This window comes from Rhinoderma darwinii, chromosome 1, assembly GCF_050947455.1.
Source record: "Rhinoderma darwinii isolate aRhiDar2 chromosome 1, aRhiDar2.hap1, whole genome shotgun sequence".
Classification (NCBI taxonomy): Eukaryota; Metazoa; Chordata; class Amphibia; order Anura; family Rhinodermatidae; genus Rhinoderma; species Rhinoderma darwinii.
Window position 1 is genome coordinate 564,980,463 of NC_134687.1, and position 25,354 is coordinate 565,005,816.

At 42.0% G+C, this 25,354-nt stretch overlaps 1 long non-coding RNA gene across 1 annotated transcript in view; it reads left to right on the forward strand.

Annotated features, from left to right (window-relative positions):
• The window catches only part of LOC142661451 (uncharacterized), a 97,649-nt gene that overhangs the window by 47,355 nt on the left and 24,940 nt on the right, over window positions 1–25,354 (forward strand). The window lies entirely within an intron of this gene.

Genomic DNA, 25,354 nt, shown 5'->3' on the forward strand with positions numbered 1-25,354 from the left:
GGTACCAGGTCCCTCACCCATCTCCGTTCCTGTGCCTACTTCTCCAGAAAGTTCTCGCCCACTGAGAGTAACTATGACGTGGGCAACCGTGAACTCTTAGCCATTAAATGGGCATTTGAAGAATGGCACCACTTCTTGGAGGGGGCTAGGCACCAGGTAACTGTCCTTACCGACCACAAGAATCTGGTTTTCCTAGAATCTGCCCGGAGGCTAAACAAGGGACAAGCTCGATGTGCATTGTTTTTTACTAGATTTAACTTTGTGGTCACCTATAGGGCTGGGTCTAAAAATATTAAAGCTGATGCACTGTCGCGTAGCTTCATGGCCAGCCCTCCTTCGGAGGAAGATCCTGCTTGAATTTTGCCCCCAGGTATAATCATATCCTCTGTTGATTCTGACTTAGTCTCCGAAATTGCGGCTGATCAAGGTTCAGTTCCCGGGAACCTTCCTGAGAACAAGCTGTTTGTTCCCCTGCAATTCCGACTAAGGGTACTCAGGGAAAATCAGGACTCTGCACTATCTGGCCACCCAGGCATCCTGGATACTAAGCACCTCATTGCTAGAAACTATTGGTGGCCTGGGTTGCCTAAAGACGTTAAGGCCTACGTCGCCGCTTGTGAAATTTGTGCTAGGTCCAAGACTCCCAGGTCCCGACCAGCGGGCTTACTATGTTCTTTGCCCATTCCCCAGAGACCTTGGACCCATATCTCCATGGATTTTATCACCGATCTGCCTCCATCTCAAGGCAAGTCGGTGGTGTGGGTTGTAGTAGACTGCTTCAGTAAGATGTGCCACTTTGTGCCCCTCAAGAAACTACCCAATGCCAAGACGTTAGCTACCTTGTTTGTCAAACACATCCTGCGTCTCCATGGGGTTCCTGTTAATATTGTTTCTGACAGAGGGGTACAATTTGTTTCATTGTTTTGGAGAGATTTCTGTAAAAAGTTGGAAATTGATCTGTCCTTCTCCTCGGCCTTCCATCCTGAAACTAATGGCCAAACTGAGAGGACTAATCAGTCTGTAGAACAATATTTAAGGTGTTTTATCTCCGACTGTCAATATGATTGGGTCTCCTTCATTCCCCTCACCGAATTTTCCCTTAATAACCGGGTCAGTAACTCGTCGGGGGTCTCCCCCTTTTTCTGTAATTTTGGGTTTAATTCACGGTTCTCCTCCATTTCACCTGGTGGTTCCAACAGTCCCGAGGTAGATGTAGTTCATCGGGAACTGTGCACAGTCTGGGCCCAGGTTCAGAAGAACCTAGAGGCGTCCCAGAGCATACAAAAGACTTAGGCAGATAGAAGACGTTCTGCTAACCCCTTGTTTGTGGTCGGGGATCTGGTGTGGCTATCTTCAAAAAATTTGCGTCTTAAAGTTCCGTCCAAAAAATTTGCTCCCCGGTATATAGGGCCGTACAAGGTCATTGAGGTCCTTAACCCTGTCTCCTTCCGGCTGGTGTTACCCCCGTCTTTTCAAATACAAGACGTGTTTCATGCCTCCCTCCTGAAACGCTGCTCCCCGTCCTTGGCTACCTCGAGGAAACCTCCTGTCCCTGTTCTCACCCCTGAAGGGGTAGAATTTGAGGTGGCCAAGATTGTGGATAGCAGGATGGTCCAAGGCTCCCTCCAGTACCTGGTCCATTGGAGAGGATACGGGCCTGAGGAGAGGACTTGGATACCCGCCCGGGATGTTCACGCTGGGGTATTGCTCAGGAGGTTCCATCTTCGGTTCCCCAATAAGCCAGGTCCACCTAGGAAGGGTCCAGTGGCCCCTCATAAAAGGGGGGGGTACTGTAAAGGATCTGCCAGACACAGCTTCTGTGTCGACGCCCGTGGTTAATCAGTCTGCACCTGCTCCTAGGTCTGATAAAGTGACTCCATCTGCTACCACTCAGGCTGGTAGGCTGAGGAGTGGGAGAACCTATCACAGCCCCAGATGGAGCTAGCTCCCGCCCTCTGTCTATTTATACCTTCATTTCCTGCTCTTCCTTGCCTGTGATTCTGTCTGGTTTCCTGGCTCTGCTGTTCCTGCTTGTACTACTGACCTCTGCTTCAAATTGACCCTGGCTTTACTGACTACTCTCCTGCTCTGCGTTTGGTACCTCGTACACTCCTGGTTTGACTCGGCTCGTTCTCTACTCTTGTTGCTCGCGGTGTTGCCGTGGGCAACTGCCTCATTTCCCGTTGCTTCTGTGTACCCTTGACTGTTTGTCTCTCGTGCTCGTATTGAGCGTAGGGACCGTCGCCCAGTTGTACGCCGTCGCCTAGAACGAGTCGTGCAAGTAGGCAGGGACTGAGTGGTGGGTAGATTAGGGCTCACCTGTCTGTCTCCTTACCCCGTCATTACAAAGAGAAGTCTTCATTATATTAAGCAAGGCTCTTAATATAAAAACCTGAGAATACAGTTCTTGAGATTAGAAGTCCATAGCCTGTGTGAGAAGGCTACAGGTAATAAATAACTTTGTGCAGCACATTAAAGATAAAGTACTTGGAGATTTGGAGGATCTCTTATAGATTAAGGATTATAGAGTATTAAGATTATTTGTTTAATAAAATTCAAGATTGTGGTTAAAAGTATTGAAAGATTGAGATAAACTAAAATCCACATGGGACTCCTTGACTGTGAAGATTGAATGTATGAGGGTTAAATAAATAAATAAAACCCTGTGTATATAAAGAAGTCCAATTAGGAATGGTCCTAGGTAAAATTGTTACCAGGACAAATTAGTAAGAAATATACTGTTAAAACACACAGGAACATTAAGTATATGACCGATCAACATAATACTTGTGAATGTTGTTGTGAGCTTTGTGTGTGTACTGTGACTTTCGTGAAAATACCTTGTGGTCACATATACTTAGATAGTATACACTCAACAATGTCTCTGTCACGTTGGGTGCATGGACTCACTAGGCCATACTGCCTTAACGGTATGGCAGCTGGCCAACAGGACTTACCCTCTGATGACCCCGGCCATGGACATCTGTATTCTCGGCGACATCTCCCTCCAGGGAGACGCCGGCACTCACTTCCGGGTTCTGGGATTGTTTCCTGCAGGGCGCGCACGCCCGCGCGTGTACTGCCTTTAAGGGCCAGTACGCGTCCAGCTGTCATTATTCAATAATTAGCCGGGAATGCTGCTGGACTATAAAAAGGACTCTGCCCACTTGATCCTTGCCTGAGCGTTATTATATACCTAAAGTTTGTCTTGCAAATGGTCTTCCAGTGTTTTCCAGTTCCCAGTGTTTACCCGTTCCTGTTGCCTGTACCCTGTATCCCGTGCTATCGTATCTACAGTGAGAGTCAAGTCGTGTCTTCCGCTGTCGAGCAGCTGCGTTCTGAAATCCAGGGGCAAACCAGTGTTGTATTGGTCTGCCTGCTGAAGTCAGAAAGCCTCTTGCTTGCCATATTGTGTCATAATCGTGTGCGACTCCAAAGGTGTACCTTGAGTCTGTATAGACATTCACCCTTTTACCTGTGCCCAACTTACATGCTTCTGCGAGTGCCATGAGTTCTGCTTCTTGGGCAGAGCTGCTGGAGGGCAGTGACTTTTGCAGCACTGTCTTACCTTCCTGTACTACTGCATACCCGGTGGTGAAATGTCCTGTCTGCTTCTTCCATTATCTGGATCCGTCTACAAAATACTGAACATCATAATTAGTCAAAGGTACATCAGTGACACCTGGTAACCCTTGGAATTCAAATTGCATTAAACTGTGACAATCCTGCCCAGGTTCCATATCAAACAAGACATTGTTATTTGCAAGTTCGTACATTAACCCCTTAAGGACGCAGCCTAGTTTTGGCCTTAAGGCTCAGAGCCCATTTTTCAAATCTGACATATTTCACTTTATGTGGTAATAACGTGGGAATGCTTAAACCTACCCAAGCGATTCTGAGATTGTTTTCTCGTGACACATTGGGCTTCATGTTCGTGGTAAAATTTGGTCGATATATTCAGTGTTTATTGGTGAAAAATTGCAAAATTTAGAGAAAATTTTGAAAAAATAGCATTTTTCAGAATTGAAATGCATCTGCTTGTAAAACAGACGGTTATACCACCCACAATAGTCACTAGTTCACATTTCCCATATGTCTACTTTAGATTGGCATCGTTTTTTGAACATTTGTTTATTTTTCTTGGACGTTACAAGGCTTAGAACATAAACAGCAATTTCACATATTTTTAAGAAAATGTCAAATGCCTTTTATTTAAGGTACCTGTTCAGCTCTGAAGTGGCTTTGAGGGGCCTATGTATTAGAAACCCTGATAAAACACCCCATTTTAAAAACTAGACCCCTCAAAGTATTCAAAACAGCATTTAGAAAGTTTTTTAACCCTTCAGGCATTTCACAGGAATTAAAGCAAAGTGGAGGTGAACTTTGCAAATTTCATTTTTCTTGCGGAATTTCAATTTTATTCATTTTTTTTTCTGTAACACAGAAGGTTTTACCAGAGAAACACTACTAAATATGTATTGTCCAGATTCTGCAGTTTTTAGAAATGTCCCACATGTGGCCCTACTGCGCTCGTGGACTAAAAGACAAGCCCTAGAAGCAAAGAAGCACCTAGTGCATTTTGAGTCCTCTTTTTTATTAGAATATATTTTAGGCAGCATGCCAGGTTTGAAGAGGAGTTGAGGTGCCAAAACAGTAGGAATCCCCCAATAGTGACCCCATTTTGGAAACTACACCCCTCAAGGAATTCATTTATGGTTGTTGTTACCATTTTGACCGCACAGTTTTTTCACAGCACCTATTTGAATTGGGCTGTGAAATGAAAAAAATGGCATTTTTTCCAATAAAATGTCATTTGTGATCAAAATTTCTTATTTTCACAGGGAACAAAATACCCCATTTGGTTGCCCAATTTGTCCTTAGTGTGGCAATACCCCATTTGTGGTGATAAACTGCCGTTTGGGCCCATGGGAGGGCTCAGAAGGAAAGGAGCGCTATATGTTTGTTGGAGTCCATATTTTCTGGATTGGTTTTCGGGTGCCATGTCGCATTTGCAGAGCCTCAGGGGTATCAAAGCAATGGAAACCCACCAAAAGTGACCCCATTTTGGAAACTACACCCCTCAAGGAATTCATTTATGGTTGTTGTTAGCATTTTGAGCACACAGTTTTTTCACAGCACCTATTTCAATTGGGCTGTGACATTAAAAAAATGACATTTTTTCCAATAAGATGTAATTTTTTAGCAAAATTTCTTATTTTCACAGGGAACAAAATGCTCAATTTTGTTGCCCAATTTCTCCTGAGTGCAGCAATACCCCATTTGTGGCAATAAACTGCCGTTTGGGCCCATGGGAGGGCTCAGAAGGAAAGGACCACCATTTGGCCTACTGGGGATTTTCTAGTGCGAAGTCATGTATGCAGAAGCACCTGAGGTACCAGTACAGTTGAAACCCGCAAGAAGTGACCCCGTTTTAAAAACTACACCCTTAAGGCATTCATCTAGAGGTGTAGTGAGCATTTTGACCGGAGACCTACACCCCATAGACTGTAATGTGGGTTCTCCCGGGTATGGCAATACCCTACATGTGGCTGTTATCAGCTGCCTGGGCACACAGCAGGGCTCAGAGGGGAAAGACGAGGGGGGATAAGCTGTGTGGAGTGCATCAGGGTAAGTAAAATTGGGGTAAATTATAAACCAAGGGATGTATGATAAATTTTAAAACACTCTTTCATACAGAGCTCTGGTTATTCGGGACACGTGTCACATTGATATATTGTGTCATCCCTTATCGCCCTCTTATAGCAGACTTTGCACCTCTTTTGACTTTTTCCCTTCTTGCCAGTTTGGGGAACTTCCCCTGGAAAGTGTTGCCGCCCTGGTACGATGCGTGTGGCCCCGCTTCCAGAACTACTGGGTGCCCCCCCTTCTTGGTCACTAAAGATTAGGTTCTTGATAATCACCTCTTGAAATTCCAGGAAAGTTCCCGTCTGGCCTGCACATCGACGTAGCACGTACGCATTGTACAATGCCATCTGTATGATGTGCCCGGACAGCTTCTTATACCACACCGCATGGCGCTGTAGGGCTTCAGGATTTGATCTGACAAGTCCATCCCTCCCATGTACCTATTGTAGTCTAGGATGCAGTCTGGTTTGGGGGTGGCCTTTCCTTCATATATCCTAAACCTGTAGGTATACCCTGATGCACTCTCGCAGCTTATACATCTTCACGCCATACCTTGCCCTCTTACCCGGCAGGTACTCGAGGAATTGAACCCTCCCTTTAAAATGTACCCGGGACTCATCAATAGAAATACACTTCTCGGGGGTGTATGCTGGGGAAAACCGGGCACTGGAACGGTCTAATAGGGGTCTCCGTTTATACAAACGGTCAAAACTGGGGTCATCTCGGGGTGGGCACGGCTCATTATCAGTATAATGTAAGAAGCGAAGTATTGCCTCATTTATTTATTTTTTTAGGTTCCAGTTCAGTTCTGAAGTTGCTTTGAGGGGCCCATATATTAGAAACCCCTATGAAATACCCCATTTTAGAAACTAGACCCCTCAAAGTATTCACAACAGCATGTAGAAAGTTTATGAACCCTTTAGGTGTTTCACAAAAATTTAGAGCAAAGTAGAGGTGAAATTGACTTTTTTTTTTTTTGTCAGAAAATCCTCTTTATACCATTTTTTTTATAACACAAAAGGATTTATCAGTGAAACGCAACTTAATACGTATTGCCCAGATTCTGTAGTTTTGAGAAATATCCCACATGTGGCCCTCGGGCGGTAATGGACTGAAGCACCGGCCTCCGAAGCGAAGGAGCACCTAGTGGATTTTGAGGCCTCTTTTTTATTAGGCACCATGTCCGGTTTGAAGAGGTCTTGTGGTGCCAAAACATTGGGAGCCCCCCAAAAGTGACCCCAATTTGGAAACTAGACCCCTTGAGGAATCCATTGTAGTTTTCTTGGGGTGCATGCGGCTTTTTGATCAGTTTTTATTCTATTTTTAAGTGGCGTGGTGACTAAAAAACAGCAATTCTACTATTGTTTTTTTATTCTTTTTTTTTTACTGCGTGCACCGTGCGCTATAAATGAAGAGAAATGTGCCTAGGCACAAAGTCCCAATTTCCCAGCCACCAGTCAATTAGTTGAAATGTCAGTAAAGGCAGTTAAAACATAACTTTTATTAATGTATCAAACAGACAAACGACACTGAAGGGTTAAAATTGTATCAGAAGACGGCCAGTGTGTAGCAAAGGGTCAATGTGCATGCATCCAGTACAACACTGGACGCAGTGAGAGAAACTGATTCGGCAGCTGCAGACTGCCGTGCATAGAAACAGTTCCCCCGGGTAAAGGCAATAACTGGACCGTCAGTGATATATTAAAATGGCGATAGCCCCCCCGACATGTTTCGCTGCAGAAGCAGCGTCCTCAGGGGATAACACGGGGCTAATGAGCGCGCGTTTTAAAAAATGCTCCCTATATAGACTCGTATGCCTACGTCTGCATGACGCGCGACGGCAACGATTCTCCTCAAAGCCAATCAGGTGGCCACAAAAGACAAGCCCCCACGCCAAAAAGAATGGCATGACAACAAGCCAATAGAACACCGGAATCAGGCATCCAGTCACCACGGAGGCTGAGCGCAAGCGCACATCAGTCACAGTGGGTGATAGTCATTCAGAGAATTCTGTGTGCGGGGAGATTGACAGCATGGGCAGCCAATAAGGAGTGCAAAACGGCACCCAATTGGGATAACAAAATCCAAACAAGTGGATACCGTAAAAAGCCTCAATATAGGATGACAGCAAATGCATACAGCACAATATACGTGTCATGCTAGCCGCAGGGAGAACAAATGGCAGTCACACAGCACAACACGCAGAGTCGGCATACGCGAGTGCATAACAATATATTGATTTAACACAATACATCCATTCTAGTCAAATCTAATGGACAAAAACGAATAGTAGGAGAGAGCAGGGATCAGAGCGAGTCGTCTGTTGGATCGATAACAACATCAATAATAATATACATGCTCACCAAGAAATAAATAAGGTTAGCTAAGTACACATCAAGACAGCAATGATGATCAGTGTGTCACATAACTGTCAGAACGACAGAGGTATAATAAGGGAAAGTATATTCAGCAGAGAAAATTAATTCAGCAATAAAGGTTAATGATAATAAGAAAAGAGGGTACAGTGCCAACTACAAAAAAGCCATGAAGGTGAACCCCTCATTTAGGCCATTAGGACTCAGAGAACTGAGCCTATGTATCCATCGTGCCTCCTCCTGCAGTAATCTTCTGTCCAAGTTGCCGGCCCTAGGTCCGAGTTTTAATTGCGTAATGCCCCAAAATTGAAGGACCTTGGAGTCGCTCCCATGAAAAGATCTCACATGTCTAGAAATGGAAGTATCCTCTTTCATATTGATACTACTGACATGTCTGGAGATTCGTCTCCTGAGTTGCTGAGTGGTCTTGCCAACATACAGTTTGGGGCAGGGGCATCTGGCAACATATACAACACCAGTAGTTTGACAGTTAATAAAGTGTCTGATGGTAAATTGACAACCATTTAGGGGGTTGGTAAAACATTTGGTCTTGGGCATATATGTGCAGAAGGAGCACCTTCCACAAGGAAAGGAGCCCACCGCAGGAGCTGAGAGCCATGTATCGCGAGGGATGAGTGGTCTAGAATAATGACTCCGCGTAAGAAATTCACGGAGGTTCTTACCGCGTCGAAAGGTCACACTAGGAATGTCCGAAATGGCGTCCACTAAATCAGGGTCAGACCGCAAAATAGCCCAATGCTTCTTTAGAATCCTAGAGATCTGAGTGGAACAAGTGTCAAAATTGCCAATACACCTAATATTGGAACCTCCAGATCTTTCCTCAACACTAGTATTTCTGCCAAAGAGCAGTTCCTCTCTGGGAGTGGCCCTAGCTCTGGCATAAGCTCGGTGTAGTATTTTTTTGGGGTAGCCTCTTGCCGAGAATTTATGGAAGAGGGCATCACATTCTAATTTGAAAGTATGTTCATCGGAGCAGTTCCTTCTGGCCCTAAGGTACTGACCGATAGGTATCCCCCTCTTGAGTGCTGGTGGATGAAAGCTACCATATTGTAAGAAACTATTGGTAGCAGTCTTTTTTCTGAAGACATTAGTGTGGACACCACCACCAGAATCCAGAGAAATCTGAAGATCAAGAAAATCAATAGTGTCTTTATGTATGTGGTGAGTGAATTTCATGCCAATGTCATTGTGATTAAGTATATCTATGAAATCATGAAAAAGTGTAGTGTCACCATCCCAGAAGATCAGTATATCATCAATATACCTCCCCCAGAATAGTATATGACACGTGAAAAAAAGTAGGTCTTCATTAAAAATTAAAGTGTCCTCCCACCACCCTAGAAATAAATTTGCATAAGTGGGTGCACAAACTGCCCATTGCTGTGCCTTTTACCTGGTGGTAAAATTTACCATCAAATAAAAAATAATTGTGAGTTAATAGAAATTTGAGAAGTGAAAGTATCAAAGTGTTGTGTGCCTGAAATTGTGTTCCCTTAGTGTTCAGAAAGTACTGTACCGCCTTTAAACCCAAATCATGTTCAATATTCGTGTAAAGTGATTCTACGTCAACAGTGGCGATTAAAGTAGTGTCAGTGACATTGATCCCCTGGATTCTGGTGAGGGTGTCCTTGGTGTCCCTCAGAAAAGAAGGTAGGGCTTTAACAAAGGGCGCCAACATTTCATCAACATATGTACTGATGCCCTGTGTCAGATTGTCGTTTCCAGAGACAATGGGTCTCCCAGGAACAGGTCTTGTGTCCTTGTGAATCTTTGGAAGTGCATAGAAAGTTGAAATAGTCGGAGTGGAATTGTACAGGAATTTAAATTCATCTGGAGTAATAAGTTGTCTAGATTTAGCATCATCCAATAGAGAGCAAAGCTCTGATGTAAAGAGATTAGTAGGGTTCCTCTCCAGGATGACATATGTGGATCTGTCATCAAGTAGTTTGTGGACCATGGATGTGTAATAAACACGATCCATGACCACAATGTTGCCACCCTTGTCTGAGGATTTTATAATAATTTCATCATTATTGCACAGTGTGTCTAGTGCAGCCTGTTCCATTTTATTCAAATTATGATTGGTGCCATGTTTGTTGGCTTTAAGTTTCCCCAATTCGGAGCTCACCAATTTGACAAAAACGTCGATATGTGCATATTGTGCAAAGGGAGGGGTCATCTTTGATCGAGGTCTTAGAGACGAAAAAGGGCCTGTGGCTGAACTGATACGATGTTCATTTTCATCAGACAAATCCTCAAGGGCCTGTAAAGTCCTACGTTCACTAAAGTCCATTTGATGTTCATCACTGGTTTTGGTCTTAAAATATTTATGCAATGCCAGCTTCCTGGCGAAAAGATGAATATCCTTAACCCAGGAGAACTCGTCAAAAGCAAATGTAGGAGTATAAGAGAGACCCCTCCGTAAGAGCGACTCTTGATGGAGACTTAACTGTACAGAGGAAAGATTGTAAATCTGTAAATCATCTAAAGTGTCACTGACAGATGTTATTTCGGTTGGTTCCATGGAGTGTGGTGTGTCCCTAAAAAAGGAAAAGCATTCAGGGGGCCACTCATCAAAGAGCTGGTGGACGATGTAGATATAGGGTTTCTCCCCAGAACGTCTACACTTGAAATCGTCCCCATGATATTTGGGGTTGATGGAATATTTGTGGTCATAGTTGTGAAGGAGGGACGAGCCAGAGTGGAGACTGATGGTGTAAAGGAGGAAGAAGAAACTGGATATTGTCCGCTGCGAGGAGAACATGGTGCAGTGAATCTCTGAGACGTGGCAGGTGCTCTCTTCGACGGATTATATTTATTGCCTCTAGTTTTACGTTTTGCTCCTAACCTGTTGTCATCAGAAGATGGTCTCGAATCTTCTGTTCCAGATACGTCAGACTCTGAAATATCCCCTGGTCTATATGTGCGGTTAGGGAATGAAGCAGCTGGAATGCGAGAGCGATAGGTATACACCTGCCCCGTGTCAAAATCCCTGCGATCACGTATATATTTTCGGTGTTTTCTTTCTTTTATCTCTTTTTGTAGATATTCTATATTTTTTTGTAATTTAGACTCACACTCTGCAAATTCAGGAGTAGAACTGAATGTGCGTATTTCTACAATCTCTTTCTCCAATTGTGCACCTATCTTACTAAAGTCTCTTCTTTATAAATGACACATTCACTTTATTCTGCGTGGCGATACGATTACGGCGATACCAGATGTTTATAGTTTTTTTTTATGTCTTATGGCGTTTGCACAATAAAATACGTTTTGTAAACAATCATTCACTTTTTGTGTTACCTTATTCTAAGAGCCATAACGTTTTTATTTTTCAATCAATCAAGATGTGCGAGGACTTATTTTTTGCGTAACGAACTGTAGTTTCGATCAGTACCATTTTTAGGTACATGCGACTTTTTGATCTCTTTTTATTCCATTTTTTGGGAGGTGAAGTGACCAAAGAATTGTGATTGTGGTACGGTTTATTATTATTTTATTTTACGGCGTTCATCGTGCGGGATAAATAACGAAATAGTTTTGTAGTTCAGGCCGTTACGGACGCGGCGATACCAATTATGTATAGTTAATTTGTTTGTTTATATATTTTTATTAATAATAAAGGACTGATAAGGGAAAAAGGGGGATTTTTACTTTTATTACTTTTAAATCTTTTATTTTCTTATTTTTACACATCTTTTTTTAACTTTTTTTTTACTTTATTACTTTGTCCCACTAGGGGACATGAGAGCAGGAGGCTCTGATCGCTATTCTAATACACTGCACTACACGCGTAGTGCAGTGTATTAGAACTGTCAGCTACTCACTGACAGCAAGCATAGTGGGTGCTGACGTTGTCAGGACCCACTAGGCTTCCGTCTATGGCATAGCCGGACGCCATTGTTTGGTGTCCGGTTGCCATAGTCACCATCGCCGGCCGCTATCGCGTAGCAGGCCGGCGATGGCAGCTTAACCCCTAAAAAGCCGCGATCTCTATAGAACGCGGCTTTTAAGGGGTTAATCGGCGGGGACACAGCGATCGGTCCCCGCTGTAGGAGCTGTGACAGCTGCTGAACAAGACAGCAGCGTCACAGCTCCTGTATGTGTCGGGAGGACGGCCGAAACGGCCGTTACTCCCGTGACGTACTATTACGTCATGGAGCGCGAACGATACAGCTGCCATGACGTAATAGTACGTCAAGGAGCGGGAAGGGGTTAAGGGTCTGGCATTCCCTCTTTCCCCACAACCATATTCATAGTGATGGTTGTGTGGGACTAGGTGGTCTTGGATAGCCGTAAACCTATATGGGAAAATTAAAAAAATAATGAGACTGTTTCCTGAGCACATATGTCAACAGAGATACAACATAAAATTATCAACATATTGCAATAGATAAGTGGTGGAGTGTTTGGGGGACCACTTATCCAACAGTTCTTTCATTGCACGGATGACAATATCGGAGAATTTTCTGCACCCAGACATACTATTTGTCTCTATGTGTAAAGCAAAATATTAGTAACAATCCGGAGACAGAAGGATAGTGAAAAACCGGATATTATAGGGAGACACAATGGGAGTTATCAGTTTATTACCTGATAACTTAACAATCTATCATTTATGCAGACCATGCATGTTAAATATTTCAATAGAGAGAGAGAGAGAAGCATTTTACATTCCTTCTAACATGCTCATACACTGCATTCAGCTGCTGCCCTCGGCCCCCACCTTTTCTTTTAGAACTAACAAGCTTCAGCGAGCCAAAATGCTGTAAGGAAACTGAATTTCTGCTCTATTTATAATGCTAAAACCGGACTGTACACTTAATTTTAATTATTTAAACTTTATAGATAAGGTACATAAAAACAACAACAAAACAGTCTTTTTACACAACCTTATACTTCAGTTCATATTAACAAATGAAAGCCTATATAGCCAAGTATGGAAAACAAGATAATTTGGAACACAGTTTGAAGTATACTCATCAGCCATCCGGCTATTCCCTTAACCCCTTTAGGACACAGCCTGTTTTGGCCTTGTGGACACAGATGATTTTTTCAAATCTGACATGTGTCACTTTATGTAGTAATAACTCCGGAATGCTTTTACCTATCCAAGCGATTCTGAGATTGTTTTCTCGTGACATATTGTACTTTATGTTAGTGAAAAATTTGGTCGATAAATTAAATATTTATTTGTGAAAAACTTCAAATTTTAGCAAAAATTTGCAAAAATTTGCATTTTTCTAAATTTAAATGTATTTGCTTGTGAAACAGATAGTAATACCACACAAAATAGTTACTAGTTAACATCCCCCATATGTCTACTTTATGTTTGCATCATTTTTTTTCACGTACTTTTATTTTTCTAGGATGTTACGAGGCTTAGAACTTTAGCAGCAATTTCTCATATTTTCAATAAAATTTCAAAAGGCTATTTTTTCAGGGACCAGTTCAGTTCTGAAGTGGCTTTGAGGGCCTTATATATTAGAAAGTCCCCATAAATCACCCCATTTTGAAAACTGTACCCCTCAAGGTATTCAAAACCACATTCAGAAAATATTTTAACCCTTTAGGCGTTTCACAGGAATTAAGGCAAAGTAGAGGTGAAATTTACGAATTTCATTTTTTTTGCCGAAATTCATTTGTAATAAAAAAAAATCTGTAACACAGAAGGTTTTACCAGAGAAACGCAACTCAATATTTATTGCCCAGATTCTGCAGATTTTAGAAATATCCAACATGTGGCCCTAGTGCGGTAATGGACTGAAATACCGGCCTCAGAAGCAAAGGAGCAACTAGTGGATTTTGGGGCCTCCTTTTTTTAGGAATATATTTTAGGCACCATGTCAGGTTTGAGGAGGTCTTGTGGTACCTAAACAGTCGAAACCCCCCAAAGTGACCCCATTTTGGAAACTACACCCCTCAAGGCATTTTTCTAGGGGTATAGTTAGCATATTGACCCCACAGTTTTTTTTGCAGAATTTAGTGGAATTAGTCTGTGAAGATGAAAATCACCTATTTTTCTGTGGAAACATAGAATTTTTTCATTTTTACAAGGAATAAAGGAGAAAAAGCACCCCAAAATGTGTAAAGCAATTTCTCCCGATTACGGCAATACCCCATATGTGGTCGTAAACTGATGTTTGGACCCACAGCAGGGCTCAGAATGGAGGGAGCGCCTTTTGGATTTTGGAGCGCAGATTTTGCTGGATTGGTTTTCAGTGCCATGTCGGGTTTGCAACGCCCCGGAGGGACCAAAACAGTGGAAACACCCCAAAAGTGACCCCATTTTGGAATCTACACCCCTCAAGGTATTTTTCTAGGGGTATAGTGAGCATTTTGGCCCCTCAGGATCTTTTTTAGAGCTAAGGTGACCAAAAAACAGCGATTTTGGCGCTTTAAATTCTTTATTTATTACAGCGTTCACCGTGCGCAATAAATTACGTTTTAATTTATTCTGCCGGTCGGTACGTTTATGGCGATACCATATGTGTATAGATTTTTTTACGTTTTGGAGCGTTTGCACTATAAAATTAAGTTTCTATAAAATAATTTATTTTCTGGGACACGCTATTTTGAGCCGTAACGTTTTTATTTTTTCGTCAAAAAAGCTGTGGGAGGTCTTGTTTTTTGCGGGACGGGTTGTAGTTTTTATTGGTACCATTTTGGGGTAAATGCGACTTTTTGATCACTTTTTATTCTCTATCTTGGGAGGGGTGGTGACCAAAAAATAGCGATGCTGACAGTTTTCCGTTTATTTTGTTTGCGGCGTTCACCGTGCGGAAAAATTAACATTATAGTTTCATAGATTGGGTCGTTACGAACGCGGCGATACCAAATATGTGTACTTTTATTTAACGTTTTCATTTTTTCCCTATAATAAATGACTTATTATAGGAAAACAAAACCTTTTATTTTTACACTTTTATAAAACATTTTTATTAACTTTTTTTTACTTTTTACACTTTATATTTTTGTTTATTAACTTTTTTTTTACTTTTTACACTTTATTTTTTTTACCTGCAGCTTTGATCGCTGCTAGAATACATTACACTACCTAGGTAGTGTAATGTATTCAAACTGTCAGTGTGACGTCACAGTCACTCTGACAGTTGGTCTACGAGGATCAGCAGAGGCTGATCCTCATAGGCTGACATACATGGCAGACTTGGGGGCCGTTGTCTGGCCCCCGGGTGCCATCACAAGCATCAGCAGCCCCCACGATTGCATGGGGGCTGCTGATGCGCTACAAACCCGCTACATGCGGAGATCGCAATCGAGCCCCGCATGTAACGGGTTAATTGCCGAAATCAGCGGCGATGAGCCGCTGATCGGCAACACTGGAGAGTGTCAGCTGTCGGGGACAACTGATCTCCAAGTTCCCGATGCACACTGTCGCCGACAGTGTGCATCGGGAACGGCACAGTGACTTTCTGTCACTCTGACAGGAAGCCTATCAGGACCAGCCGAAGGTTGGTCCTGATGGGCTTCCGTCCATGGCAGACCCGGAAGCCATTGTTTGGCTTCCGTTTGCCATACTAACTAACGGCAGACCCCGCGATTTCGTACGGGGGTCTGCCGATATGTTAGAAACCCCTAAAATTAGGCGATTGCACCCGATCGCCGAATTTAAGGGGTTAATGCGCCGAAATCAGCGGCAAAGGACCGCTGGCCGGCAAGAGGGGAGTGTCAGCTGTCGGCGACAGCTGACCTCCCGATTCCCGGTGCACACTGTCGCCGACAGTGTGCACCGGGATTAACTCAGTAACTGTACGTCCTCGTGCGGGAAGTAACCTCCCGCAATGACGGACAGTTACGTCCTGGTGCGGATAGGGGTTAAATCAATTAGCTGGATTTAAGAAAGAAAAGGTCTTATTCCACCAGGAGTCTTTGTTAACCTCGTTTTTTTGTAGCTACTTTTCTCTGAAATCAGCTATTTTTGTTAGACTGGCTTTAACACGTAGGTTGCCTGCAGGATCAATATAATGGCAACAGTTTATTATTATTATTATTATTATTATTATTATTATTCCCTTTCTCTTTGTTTCTTCAAATCTTTTCTTCAACAATTTAGTACAAGTTCAAGGCTTTCTATAATCACCTAGACTTAATCACATTGGAGATATCTACATTAGTGTAACCATCAGTCAGCAAAACTTCTTTTACTTACTGTAACTCACTAACTGAATATATCCCCTGTTCTAGGCTTTGGCATTCTGCTTATCATGGTTAGTAGATCCTCCTCCTCCTCCCGCATCAAAGTTCTTTCTTAGAAGGTAAGGCGCAGCGGACCGACCAGCGAGCCAGGCCGATGGGGACTTCCAGGAGGATGGCATGAGGGGGCCGGTGCCTACCACTCACTCCCTGGAACTCCTCCTCCTCCTCCTCTTCCTCCTTCCCAAATGTAGAGCCGGAAGCACAGTTCTCCACCCGTTCCACATTTTGTATACTTTCTTACCATGTGCCTAGATCAGATTGGTTTTTTTATGGGATTCAGAGACTTTTACCGTCCCTCATAACAGACAGACTATTCAGGGGTAACCCTTCACTTGCCTTATACATTCACACACCTTTCAAAGGTCCTTCTATTACCCATTCACTGTATTATTAGTGAGAGAACAGTCCATACATCCACATCACAAGAGAACACAATATAGAAGTATAGTAGAAAATGCTTAAAGGGAATGTGTTGCCAGCAAAACATGTTTTTTTTTTTTTAATTAAACATTTAGTGTGTAGGTGTTTAAACATTGTTCAAATTTTTTTTATTTTTTTCACGAGTCAGGAAATATTATAAATTAGATTCTAATTTATAATATTTCCCATTGCTGGTCACTAGATGGAGCTATTCCCAAAATTGCAGCATTGCATGTGGTAAAGCAACCACATTGCTTTTTGCTGCAAAATTGGGTAAAAAGCACTCGCTCTAGTGAGCTCTGAGAATCCCCCCCTCCTTTATCCTGGCTGGTGCCGGGATAAACGAGGGGATTGAACGGTCTAACCTCCTACACTGTGTGTCGCCATTTTTTTAGCTAACACACAGTGTAGTAGGTTTACATATAGTAGTAAACACACACAAACACGAACATACATAGAAATCTCTTACCTGCTCCTGCCGCCGTGGCTCCCTCCGGCCCGTCCGCTCCGTCTGCTGCCGCTGGTCCAAGTGCACAAGTCCGGAAGCCGCGACCGGAAGTAGTAATCTTATTGTCCGGCCGCGACTTCCGGTCCACAGGAAAATGGCGCCGGACGGCGCGCATTTCAAATTGGACTGTGTGGGAGCGGCACATGCGCAGTTCCCACACAGACGGCGTACACAGAAGTGGATGGGACGGGACCCGTTCGCAGTCCCTATGGGACTGTGGCTGCCGTATTCCATGTCTGTATGTGTCGTTAATCGACACATACAGAAATGGAAAAAAAAATGGTAGCCCCCATAGGGAAGAAAAAGTGTAAAAATAAGAAAAAGTAACACACAAACACACAAATTAATCCAAACGTTTTTAATAAAGCACTAACATCTTTAACATATTAAAAAAAAAATTGTGGTAACACTGTTCCTTTAACCCCAACAGAAACGATGCAGAACTTATATATACAAAACGAGTCATACATTCACTTCTATCTTACTTTTCTCAATTGTTAATTCGCTAACTCATTCCTGACCACGAGCGCAATAATTGTCACAACGTGGACGTGCAAGAGTGCTGTCCAGATTCGCGGACGGGAGTGGTTACCCGCCACTTCACACACAGAGTTTATAATAAAGTGTCTCAACTTAGACCCATGTTCTGGTGAATACGTCTGTAAAACACAGAGGGACTGTACCATATGCTGCCGTTCATTCAAACAGCAAACATACAGTTAGTATAACAATTTTACATATTTTACAATATTACACATATTTTACAATCTGTAATATAAACCAAAATCTTCCTATGCAGATTGGACATCAAATCATTAATTACAGCAGTTTATATAGCCAATATGACGTATGCACACCAGGAGGTAGAGAGACCTAGTGTACAATACCACTGGCACATGTCTATATAATATAATGCGGTAAAGATAAAGGTTAATTTATTATATACAATGGTTAGTTGAACAGATGGAATTCCTGTGACTCCCTGTCTGGTAACTCACACAATAGAATCAGTATAACTTCTGTTCTCCCACAAAACACGTCATCATTCTTCATGTTAAAGGGAAGGTGTCATGATTTTTTTATTTTTATTATATTGCTTTTAACCCCTTCCCGCCGCAGCCCTTTTCAGATTTTCATTTTCTTTTTTTCCTCCCCACATTTCAAAAGCCATAACATCTTTATTTTTCCGTCTATATAGTACTATGAGGGCTTAATTTTTGCGGGACGAGTTGTAGTTTTTCGTAGCACCATTTATTTTGCCATATAATGTACTAGGAAACGGGGAAAAAAAAATATTTGTGGGGTAGAAAATGAAAAAAAACAGCGATTCCTCCATGGTTTTTCGCCCGCCGTTTTTACGTTATTCACTGTTCAATTAAAATGACATGTTAACTTTATTCTGCGGGTCAATACGATTATGGCGATACCAAATATGTATAGTTTTTTCTATATTTTACTACTTTTACAAGTAAAAACCTAAGTGTAAAAAAGAAAATTAATTTTGCGTTGCCAAATTCCGAGAGCCATAAGTTTTTTATTTTTCCGTCGATTAAGTGGTATGAAGGCTTATTTTTTGCGGGATAAGCTGTAGTTTTTAATAATACAATTTTGGTGTACATGCGATGGTTTGATCACTTTTTATTTCATTTTTTGCGGGAGATTAGGTGACCAAAAAATAGACATTCTGGCGTTTACAATTTTTTTTTTACGGCATTCACCGTGCGGGTTAAATAATGATATATTATAATAGTTCAAACTTTTACGAACTCGGCGATACCAATTATGTTTATTTATTGATTTTTTTTAATATGCTCTAGGGGGAAAATGGGAAAAGGGTTTTTTTTTTGAACTTTTAATTTATTTAATTTTTTTTTTGACACAAAAAAAAACTTTATTTAACTAATTTTTACTTTTTTTATTAGTTCGCTTGCATGATATACTGCAATACTAATGTATTGCAGTATATCGTGATTCTGACAGTCATCTATTAAGCCCTGCGGACCTGGGGGCGTTCATTAAGCCCCCAGGCAGCCATAGCAACCATCGCCCCCATCAGCTGTTAGTGGGGGTCGCCCCCTCTTTCTGCCGATTTAAATTCTGCGGTCGGTATTGACCGCAGCATTTAACTAGTTAAACTAGCGGGATCGCGCTTGAGCGCGATGCTGCTAGTTACTCTGAAGTGTCGGCTGTAACATACAGCCGACACCGGCATCGTATGGCGCGAGCTCACTGCGTGAGCCCGCTCCATACTTCCCCTACCCGACTTTGGCGTATGGATACGTCAAATGTCGGGAAGGGTTTAATATAATGTAAACAAAAATTGTATTTATTTGTGTTGTCACTTTCTACTTTTTAATGTATTCATACTTTTACTTCTCTATGGGGGCTGCCATTTTTTTTTTCATCTCTGTATGTGCTGATTAACGACACATACAGAGATGGAATACGGCATCTACAATACATAGGGCACAATAAACGGCTTCTGTCCATTGCCTCTGCTATCTGGCTCTGTGCTGCACAGATGCAGGTCAGAGTCACACAGCAGAGAAGCCGGTTTGTAGGGAGCTAGCAGGCGCCATTATGAAGACCAGCTGCACTGCAGGTAAGGTGTGTGTCTCTGTCTGTCCCTCTCTCTCTCTCTCACTCACAGACCCCCGCTCTCGTGACCCTCGACGGGCCGCCCATGCATTGCATTGCAGACTACAAGCTCACATAAACGGCCCTTATATTCTGCTGACGATACCTGCAGTGCAGCCGTGGAGTCTGTCATCCCCCGCCGGTTTATTATCAGTACAGCTCCTGCTGATAACATATCATGCTTGTTCTGATCTTCTAAGGGCCGTTGCGTCTTTGTATTCCTTGTAAAAATGTGTGTCAGATGTAGTAGAGCTGAGTGTGTGTGTGTCTGTGTAGCAGGGCTGAGTGTGTGTGTGCCTGTGTAGCAGAGCTGAGTGTGTGTGTGTCTGTAGCAGATCTGAGTGTGCGTGTGTGTCTGTGTAGCAGAGCTGAGTGTGTGTGTCTGTGTAGCAGAGCTGAGTGTGTTTGTGTAGCAGAGCTGAGTGTGTGTCTGTATAGCAGGGCTGAGTGTGTGTCTGTGTAGCAGGGCTGAGTGTGTGTGTCTGTGTAGCACATGTGGCGTATGCACAGGCGCCGCTGATCCTTCATAGCCGCTTATCATCTGTTTTGAAGAATCAGCGGCTGAGTGTGTGTGTCTGTGTAGCAGAGCCGAGTGTGTGTGTCTGTGTAGCAGAGCCGAGTGTGTGTGTGTCTGTGTAGCAGAGCCGAGTGTGTGTGTGTAGCAGAGCCGAGTGTGTGTCTGTGTAGGAGAGCTGAGTGTGTGTGTCTGTGTAGCAGAGCTGAGTGTGTGTGTGTCTGTGTAGCAGAGCTGAGTGTTTGTGTAGCAGAGCTGAGTGTGTGTGTCTGTGTAGCACATGTGGCGTATGCACGGGCGCCGCTGATCCTTCATAGCCGCTTATCATCTGTTTTGAAGAATCAGCAGCGAGCACCCCCCCCCCATACACACACACACACACAATTTCCCCTAAACATGCAACTACACCACACACAACCCCACCCACTGTTCTTTTTTACGCAACACGTTTTTTAAAAACACTTGCGTAGAACACTAACGGCTCGCTTTCCCATTGACTCAACATTTCTTTATTTACACAACGCGTTTTTTAAAAACGCGTGTGTAAAAAGTGCGTTGTATGTACTAGCAGCGCACTTTACCAAATATGTAAATAAAAAGCGTAATCAAGCGTTTTTTTATTTGGTTTTTGGCATGTAAAATGCGGAAAAAATACATGTCAAATACACGCAGTGTGAACCTGTCAACAGAAAAGTCATTCACTTCACTTTCATCATTCTAAGGGTATGTTCACACGCAATGTTTTCAGCCGTTTTTCGGGCCGTAAACGTCCCAAAAAACGGTTGAAAAATCGACACCTACAAACATCTGCCCTCTGGTTTCAATGGGAAATACGGCGTTCTGTTCCGACGGAGCTCCAAAAACGGCCGTAAAAAACGCTGCCAAAAACGCGAGTTTGATTAAAAAATGGCTGAAAATCAGGAGCTGTTTTCCCTTTGTTGTGTAAGTGTGTGAACATACCCTTTTGGTGTATCCTATAGCTTCTGCATTTGTACAATCACACCCAAAATGGCAGCCGGACACTGCTTAGCAATTTGAAGACACCTTTTCCTGGCTTGTAGGAGGGGGGGGGTGAGATTCCCTCCCACATTTACGGCAGCTGTGAGTCAGGTTGCTTTGCCTTATTCACCTTACTGTAATTCTGGGAAGTGCTCCCTCTTGTGGCCAACATAGGAAAACATGTCAAATTATTGTTTCATTTTTAATACTTTCCACCATGTGGAAGAAAAAAAAAAATACAGCAAAAAACGTAAAAATATAATAGAAATAAGGAACTTACTTAAAAAAAAAAGGTTTAATTTGCGACACATTCCCTTTAATACATTAGTAAAAAGTTTAATTTCTTAATATATATATTTTTTTCTATCACACACACCAATATTTACAAGTATTATGCTGATCAGTCATATACTTAATGTTCTTGGGTGTTTTAACAGTATTTTTCTACGAATTTGTCCGGGTAACAATTTTACCTAGGACCATTCCTAATTGGACTCCCTTATACACACAGGGTTTTATTTATTTAACCCTCATACATCAAGGAGTCTCAAATATGTTTCATATCATAAATTCACAGAAACATAAACCTATACACATCATTACCTTACACAGCACAATTCAGACACTTACAAAGACAAAGCTGTTCCCCTCATATCTCAATCATTCAATACTTATTATCCTATTATTGTACTTTATAAGTATACTTCTCATATATGTTTAATCTATAACAATCATTTCTTTCAACTTTCCACAAACCATTCTATTCATCACATGCAAACGACCATTTTATGGCTGCCAGCCTTTTGAACAATTTTTTCTCTCATATCAACTTACTCTGTAACCACCTGTAATCACTTACTTTGTCATTTAAAGTACGCCCAATTAACAGAGTTAACACCTGGCCATACACAATTCCTTATTCAACTCTTTTTTTTTTTTTAAACAAATAATCATAATACTCTATAATCCTTAATCTATAGGAGATCCTCCAAATCTCCAAGTACTTTATCTTTTACGTGCTGCACAGAGTTATTTATTACCTGTAGCCTTCTCACATAGGCTATGGACTTCTAACCTCGAGAACCGTTATTCCCAGGTTTTTATATTAAGACCTGTGCTTAATATAACTAAGACCCAGTCTTAGCACCTAAGATCCAACTTAGGTTTTTTATCACATAACCTTATAACATCTTTATTCAGATGAAAACGTGAATCCTCAATTCCTCTATATACGTTCTTTTAGAATCCTTCACTCCAACCCCGTGCATCCCATCAGGCTGGCCTCCGGCTGATTGCTGTCAAACAGAGGTCTTTTAGATTTAGTGAGTTCATAGAATAACTCACCCCGTGCACGGTAAGCAGTCCTCGGGTAGACGAGGTGCCAGGAGATGTTGGATTTCCGGTTTGAAGAACCAAATGATAGAGGAATTTATGTACTTATCAAGGAGATTCAAGGAGTCACCTGAATAGAGATTATGTGCGTCTTTATTCTTATCGATAAGGAGGCATTATGGCAAAATGTCTGCCTCTATCCTGAATGACAGAGTTTTTATACATATTCTGAGAATAACATGTCTGGACCAGTTCCTGTTACATTTTGCTTAATATATCACAATTGACAACTAATTAGAAGTTGAAGCGTTGTCTGGAAATTCTAATCTCCCTTTTTAGGAATTCATCTACCCCCTCCTCATATATAATATCAGTTATCTTAACAATAAAACATACTAGACATTTTGTTAGTCAAGGCTTAACAGATACACAGTTTTAGTCTTCATTAGATAAAGTAATCATAAATTTAAAACTTTTCTAACACATACACTCGGAAGGGGAGCTTTGTCTCGCATGGATTATGTTTTGGGACACCCAATGTATCTGTGATTGTCTCAGATGTCCGTTATATTGTTAGGGGTCTGTCAGACCACTGCCCACTAAACTTAGAATTATAAACCCCTGGAGCTGACTGCCGATCAGGGTGGAGAATACATCCCTTCTGGCTTACATTGATAGGCGAACAGGATAGAATACCTGACCAATTACAAATATTTATAGACTCAAATACTAATACAGCCAATTCTCTGGTGATATGGGAGACGTTGAAGGCATATCTTCGTGGATGCCTTAGGTCCTCCTCCTTCATCAAGATGGAGTCTGCTAGACATGAGGAGAGACTAGCCCAAGACTGTATGCTCAGGGAACAAGAATTTGTTTTAGATCCCAGTGAACCCAAGAAACAAGCATGGTTAGCCATAGGTCAACAATATCTGGCAGTGTTACAAGATAAAGCACAAAGGAAACTTTTCTTTTCCAAAAAATCCCACTTTGAACTGGGTAATCGGGCTGAGAAGTTTTTGGCTCATATTGTACATCAAAATAATGCCTCCCCTGCTATTCTTAAAATTTCATCAGCACAAGGTGAAGATCTCCTAGATAATGACCTAATCCTAAATAGATTCAGAGAATTTTACGATCAGCTTTACTCGACTTATTATACCAACTCCTCGGCAGAACTTCAATTATACTTAAATGAGATATCCTTTCCCCAATTATCGGAGATTGATAATCAGCTCTTAGACTCAGATATTACTATGCGAGAAATAGACCAAGCTATTTCAGATATGGCTAAGGGCAAATCTCCTGGCCCAGATGGCCTCCCAATAGAGGTCTATTCTAGATACTCTGATAAAATAGGACCACTTCTAAATATGTTTAAGGAAGCTCAAGGCTCGACGAGACTTCCAGACTCGATATGAGGCTACTACTGTGGTGCTCTTAAAGCCTGATAAAAAAATCCCCTAGAATGTGGCTCATACAGACCCATCTCCCTACTAAACATAGATTATTAAATACTAACCAAAATATTAGCTAATCGTCTTAACTCAGCTATTCTTTGCATTATCCACCCTGACCAATCCGGCTTTATGCCAGGTAAGAGTACCACAGACAACATCCGCAGGATACAAATCATCTCTCAGATGGGAAGAGCTGATATTAAGAAGTGGGCCTTGGCTTCCCTTGATGCAGCCAAGGCTTTCGATTCAGTGGAATGGCCATACTTTTTGCAATACTACAAAATTTGGTTTTCGTCCTCAATTTATTAAGTGGATATCTATTCTTTATTAGAAGCCTAGGGCCAACCTGTTAATCAATGCTCTGCTTTTTTTTATTTGGGACGAGTTACCCGTCAGGGATGTCCCCGGTCGCCGCTACCGTTTGCACTGGTGATAGAGCCTTTAGCACTCCGATTGAGACAGGGCACTGTATTCCATGGGTTTTCTGTGGGAGGAAGGGAAGACAAAGTTGGGCTATATGCAGACAACCTTATTTTATTTATGGCAGACCCAGATATTTCCTTGCATAGGGCTATTCACCTTATGGAAAAGTTCGCTCCATTCCCAGGTGTCGTAGAAATCCATCGCTCAAAATATATTAGACTGAAATTTATACGAGTACAAACAGACTCTCAAGGCCAGACTCCATTAGTCAGTATCCTAATTAGGATATTTCACCGATATATATCGAGAGAGGAGAAGAAAACACACAGACACTCTGATATGTTCAAAATGCTCCTCTGAAGGATTTATTACCAAACTCAAACTGTTAAACTGAAATTCAGAAGGGGTGTAGGCTTGAGGTAAACCAATTAGAGACAATATAACAATATTTGTTATTCAGTAAAAAGCATACAATAAAATACATCCCAGATACATCATTATAATTCTTCACACATCAGGTTTTGCTGGTGTCTAATCTCTTTTGGACAGAATGTCCTCGTGGAGATGGGGGAGACCTTCCTTCATGCATACTTGCCACCCTCCCATCTCCCTCCCTGTCCAACTTCACATGGGAACCAAGGTCAAAGATAAAACATACGAAATCAACATTACTTGTATTAAAGGAACAATGACTTTCCTATTCACTACAATAAAACCAAGATGGGAACTCCAGACAAGATGGCTGCTGCATAAAACTAAATCATTTAAACATTATCATCACTTTCACATAATACATATCTTA